This window comes from Pterocles gutturalis, unplaced genomic scaffold (assembly GCF_000699245.1).
Source record: "Pterocles gutturalis isolate BGI_N339 unplaced genomic scaffold, ASM69924v1 scaffold13574, whole genome shotgun sequence".
NCBI lineage: Eukaryota > Metazoa > Chordata > Aves > Pterocliformes > Pteroclidae > Pterocles > Pterocles gutturalis.
This window is the reverse complement of record NW_010135893.1, coordinates 40,677-46,698: the sequence shown is the minus strand read 5'-3', so window position 1 is coordinate 46,698 and position 6,022 is coordinate 40,677. Positions and strand designations below refer to the sequence as shown.

The following is a 6,022-nucleotide window of genomic DNA, read 5'->3' as shown; positions in this document are numbered from 1 at the left end:
CACCTAACATTTTAATCAACTTGGGGCCGGAAGACAGGGCAGCAGCAAACAACCAGAAATTAAAACGTGAGACGCAGAGCTCTGCAGACAGCAATCTCAGCTCCATCAGCCCCACTGGGGAACAGCCCCTTTCCCGCCTGCCCACAAGCACGTTTCTTTTCAATGCGCAAGGCCTGAAACTGCTGCTCCTTTTCTGATACGCTGCAAGGGGCTCAGTGTGGAAGGGTTCAAGTATTCGTACAGAGCACAAACCGTTTCATCAGGCTGCCGTTCAGGATGGCCCTCTTGCCAGACCCTACCCTTGCAGGGATGTGGTACTAACCCTCCCGCAGAGTGAGCTGCACATACATGTGGAACAGTTTTCAAAGGTCTTAAGTAATTTAAGTTGCGAATAACTTTATGGAGACTTTCACAAGCACATCTAACTGAAGAACATTCCCATGCTGATTTTCCACTTTCGAGCACTGGAGACATACAATAAAACCAAAACAGTAAAAATCAGAAGACCTATTCCACCATCTTACAATTACTGCTTCTCCATAGAAAAAGCCTGTTGCTATGTATTCTAAACAGGCACAGAGCCACTGGGGGCTGGAAAGCAGAAACCAGGAGCCTGAGGCATGATTCCCATAAGGAGGTCTCCTCCTGGAGAGGAGGTGCCACAGCCCTGGGGTGGCAGCTGCATGGCCCTCATGGATGCTCCGCGTATTTTGGCAGCGTTATCCTTCACGAATTCTAGAGGCCCCCTTCTTTGAACTAACCTTGGTTTTTTTGAATTTGCTAACTTCTTTTCTTCCTCACCCTGTGTGTTAATTGCCCTTCTCCGCTGAGGTCACTTGGGTTTGCCTTTGTGCCAAATCCTTTTGTTCCAGTTGGTGGTCTATTTGGCCTGGTCGAACCTTTATACTTGACTTTAATTTATTGTGTGATTTCATTGTGCAGTGCTCGCAGACTGGCCAACTGGCCCATTATGAAGGTATTAAATTCTATACAGTTATGTGCACGTGTACACAAACACACACCTTTTTCCTGCAGTTTACTTCCTTCCGCAGTCATCTGCAATGGAGCAGGGTCCTGCACTGTGGAAGCTTTCCCTTAGCTCCTCCGTTTTAATGACTATAATCCACAAGGAGCACTAAAACCAGCCAGCTCAGTGCCCAGTCTCTCAGCTGCCAAATGTATGCCACACTCCAGGAAAAGAAGCTAGGAAAGTAACATTACCTGAAATTCACCTCTGTTCCACGTACTCGGGAAATTACCTTTAAGTGCCCACTAGCTTTTGGAAAGGGCCAGAAAAAAACCCACTCTGAAATCAAAGGCCAATTCCAAAATCTCAGATTCCTAGAAGAATTGATACTGCAGCAGCTGTATCTCTTTCATTTGAGTAATTATCATATAATTAAGTGCATGAATTACAAGAGAGCCAAGGCATTAAATTAAAATATTTAATGCTTGTAAATCTGAAAATGATTACTGTGCTGATGTGCAGCTACCGAGCAGCGAAGCTAATAGCAACACGACAGTACCACCAGCCTCCCATTATTTTGCTGTAGCTTAGAGAAGGCATCAGAATTTTGGAAACCTTTTGCTGAGGAGGAAAATTACCTTTGATTCTTTAAACCTAGTAGCTGATCCTTAGTAATTGCACACCTAAGTACTGAAAGCAAAAGAGAAAAGGAGAAAGGAATCTCTGAGCTAAAATGCAATGTTTTTATCTCACAGATGCATAGGGAGAATTAAAAATGGAAATGTCTTGTTGAGAATCTTACAGAGAGCTGAACAGAAGAGCCATTCCCAGCATTTTCTTTACAGTGGTCCATCTTTCATTACCCAAATTTAGCTTCACCAAGCTCAGTCAGCAGTTTGCAGGATGGGACTTTCAGCAATTCAAAACCAGATAACCAGAGATCTCTACTCAAGGCATTTTCATAACTAGACACTGACAGAAGAAATCCTCAACACTACAAAGTCTATCTCTTGAGGTCTGGGGGCAAACTTTTTGCACTTTTCTGAAGTGCAGAAAAGCCCGTTCATGTTTCTCCAGCATGTCATTTCTCTTTGCATAAATAAGCCAGGAGTGGACATTGCCTTAGCCCAAGAGAGATCCATTGGCAGTGCAGGCGCTGGGCTTGTGCCAAATCCCTGCAGGTCTCCAGGTGCTGGGGCAATTTCAGGGACATTTTTAGACTGGAGACGTCCTCCTGAATCCTTACTGCAGGACCAGGCTCAGGGGATATGCCAAGCCAGGCCCTCGGGCGGCTCTGCCTCCTGCTGCAGGCTGGTGCCATCCTCCACAGCAAGGACACGGGGACATGGCCTCAGTGCATCGTCAGGCTGGGGACAGTCAGCACCGTATTTTAACTCTTTCCTTTATTTACACTGGTATTTTAAAAGTTGAAAACCAACCAAGAAACCCAACATACATTCGGCTGGTGTTTCACTGAAGAATCCCTTTGTGTCACACAAACACAACTGCCGTGAAACAGCAACAAATGCAGTGCTCACTGGAATGGAGGATTAATTGCTTCGGGCAGTCTAAGGGATCATGCCTAGGGGTGGAAGCAGAATATGCGGTTAGCCCTCCTCTCTTTGAAAGGCACGACCTCCTCCTTAGAACGAAAGGACAGGGCCCAGGACTTGTACACACAAATCAGCAAAAACACTCTAAAGACATAAACGTTGCATCTCTGGACACAATAAACAGGACAAGTTATCCAACTTAAAATGGATTGCCATCAGCTACTACATGAACAACACATGATGGCATCCCCTTCAGAACAAAAGCTTATAATCATTAACCCTAAAAAAGGCAATACAGCGGACATTTGTTATCTAAGAGACTGCTTCAAAGGTGTTCCAGCACTTCCGACCAGGACTCTTCCTGAAACCCCGAAAAGTCACCAAGACCTAGGCACTTGGCAACTCTAGGGAGCTACAGCCTTTAATTAACATGGAGAAAGGCGATTCTTAACTTAGGTGCCAAACGAATGGCATTTAATTACAGCATCTGGAAAAAGGAAAAGGCACTAAGTGTTGCCTAAAGGACATTTAATATTTTTTTAAGAGGAAAGTGGTGTAGAAATAGATCTAATAAGAACATTCAATTTTTTTTCTTGACAATACTCACTACTTTTGGGTCTCCTGCCCCAAGGCTGTTGCTATCCTAGAGGGGTTTTTTCCCCAAAAATTCTTCATAATTTTTTCTGGGCTCATCTCTCCCTTATATCTCTGGTAACTTAGAATGACAGCAACAGAAACCAGTGAGAGTGGTAAGTTACCTGCCTAGGTGTTACAATGCACAACACAGATGAGTCTGGCCCATGTGTGTGAAGAAGTCTGTTTGCAAGGTTGCTGGAAGGTCACCTTTTGACCTTGGCTCTGGGAAAAGGATGCCCCTCCTCTCAATTGTCAAGTGATGCTCCCTGCTAAAAGGGGTGAACAGTGGAAGACATTAATACCATTAAAATACTTCAGGTACATAGATAGGCTAATAACTTGTGCAGTAATCTCCAAAGCATCTGACTTTCATGTGCCAAATACTTTATCATCACAAGGTGGTAATAAGAAATAGCCACAAGGGAAAAGTAACCTTTTCCTAGTGGTAAGGAAGGCAGGATTTCAGAGTTACTATGTAATTAATTCGCTTTTCAGGAATCAAAACACCCTAAAGCAAAAACAAGTTCAACAGACTTGTAATAACATACTATTGTAGTGTTAAGCCCTCTTATTCCTCAACAAAAATCTATCCTCTCCACTGTGTCTCAACTCTGAAATCCCTGACCCACACTGTAACCATCTCCTGCCTGAACTATAGCATTTTGCTTTGCCTTGGTCTCCCTGCATCTTGGCTTTCCAGTCCTTGGTGGGTCACGGCATTCACACTAAGACCTCACTGTCACTCTAACTCCAAGGTCCTCGCACCCAGTAATTCTTTCCTGGATTTGTTTTGCCTTACACATTTCAAGTTCAGATTCTTCCAAAATTTGCAGGTGCAAACAAGTTCTTGCTAAAGCACACCTCAGCCACAATTGCATATGTTGGTACTAGGTTCCAGCACAAATAACCCCAATGAAGTGGAGGAAATCCAACCTGTATGAAACCAGGGTAGGACATACCAGGATGGGTCACCTGTCCCGACAGATACCGCTGCACTTGTGAGTGCCTGGTGACTGCCTGGGCAAAGCCATCCATCACCTTCTGCAAACCTCTGCGACCTGAGCACAGCTCTGCACCTTCATGTACTGCACCCAACGTCCTGGATACTCCAGCTGCCCAAGTTAAACGGGGGCTTTATCCGACATGCTTTGCACAGAACAGAGGATGTTTATGGTGCTGTGTGAAAATATCAAAACCAGCAATGCTCAATGTACTTCAAAGTATATACTCTGATTACAGAATGTTTTTTAATGTGGATCACTCACAGCTAGAGCAGAAACTATCAGTTAATTTTCAGCATGGACCTCCCAGGAAGGTGAGGTTATACCTGTCTGTTCTGGCAAGACTTTAAAGGGCTGTTCCCTTTATTTTGTTTTATTTTCTAAAAAAGCAAATGTTATTTGGATGTTAATAAAGATCAACACTGACAGTAGCTGTAATTATTTATAAAACATCTGATAATTAAAAATGGAGCTTACAAATAATCAAATTTAGATACATAGATGATGTTATATGTAATATTTTAAAAGTTGGCCCTCTTCAGGGATGTCTCAATTGAGAAAGAAGACAGATGTTACTGAAGACATTTTTGCAATCATGGGAAGTAGGAGATGGCTGAAAAGTTGAAAAGATTATGCAAGTGCAATGATTTTTGACACAGGGGCAAGAGCTGTACTTGGGTTTCATTCCCCTTTTCATCAAAAGGCTTATTTCCCCCATTTTACCTTCTGTTTATGTGATCTGGTTTACAAAATCCCAGGTACCGCTTTCTGATTCTGTATTCAGTGAGCATGTGCAGGCAGGGTGTCAACAAGGGACCACCACTGACATTGCAGTACAAGTAGAGGAGCAATCATGGAAAGGTTACCACTGACACAGACAGACAAGAGATTGAATTTACCAGTTGTCCTGATGGACAGCCTTAATTTGGGCAATTATACCCTGCTCAATATGGATAAACACTCTAAATTATCCTAATTTTAACTCAGAAGAGGAGATTAGGGCAGGACAGACAAACTATCTATGCGTGTAGCACAATATATGTTTCACTCTGTAGCAATACAAATAAAATACAAGTGTAATCTATATGCTTGCAGAAGAGTTTAGGTCAGCTGCCACAGTGAAATTGCTTGTGGTTTTATTATTGCACACTTAGTAAGCACTTAAAGCACTAAACCAAACCATAGGTCACTCCCGGGGACCAGAGCCTGCTGAAATACTGAGCCCCTTCTGGGTTTGTTTGTTTGTTTTGATAGAGTATCTGTGGTCTGAACACAATCATGGCCTGATTCCACTTCCAACAGCAGCAGAAATTTTGCCAATAATTTTAACAGGAAAGTAACCGGACAGTTGGAAGGCATATTCACACAGAAGTACCAGGACAGCAGCTTTATTAACACCAAAAGAACTAATCCAGTTAAACATCTGTGAAGGATCAGAATTAATCCGAGGACAGAGGAACACTGCACACCCTCATGCATTAAATATTATCACTACAGTCATGCCATGGCACCTTTGGACCCGGAACACAACTTGCAAACACACAGGGGCCCGTGCGTAACCCCGGCGCTGCTGCCCACACGCAGGCTAACACGGCTCTGCTACAGCCATCCTCCCTCACGCACAGGTTACCTTCTGCTCAGACAGGCTTCCCCACGCAACAGCAAAACAACCCTACACGTCCTGGAAGACCTGTTCTCCCCCAGCCACCCACAGCTGCCAGCGCTGCAGAAATCAGAGACCAAATCCCCAGCAGAGGGGGGGGAGCAGCCCCTCCTGGCTTCGCACCTTCCCCCAGGAAGCCACGCCTGCCGCGCGGTGGAGGTGGCCATCCCGTGCGTCCCATGTGCCGGGGAGCTCCCACAGG

At 44.4% G+C, this 6,022-nt stretch overlaps 1 protein-coding gene across 1 annotated transcript in view; it reads right to left on the bottom strand.

Annotated features, from left to right (window-relative positions):
* ZNF423 (zinc finger protein 423) overlaps positions 1-6,022 on the bottom strand; it is a 98,427-nt gene that overhangs the window by 53,566 nt on the left and 38,839 nt on the right. The gene's annotated exons all lie outside the window — the stretch shown is intronic.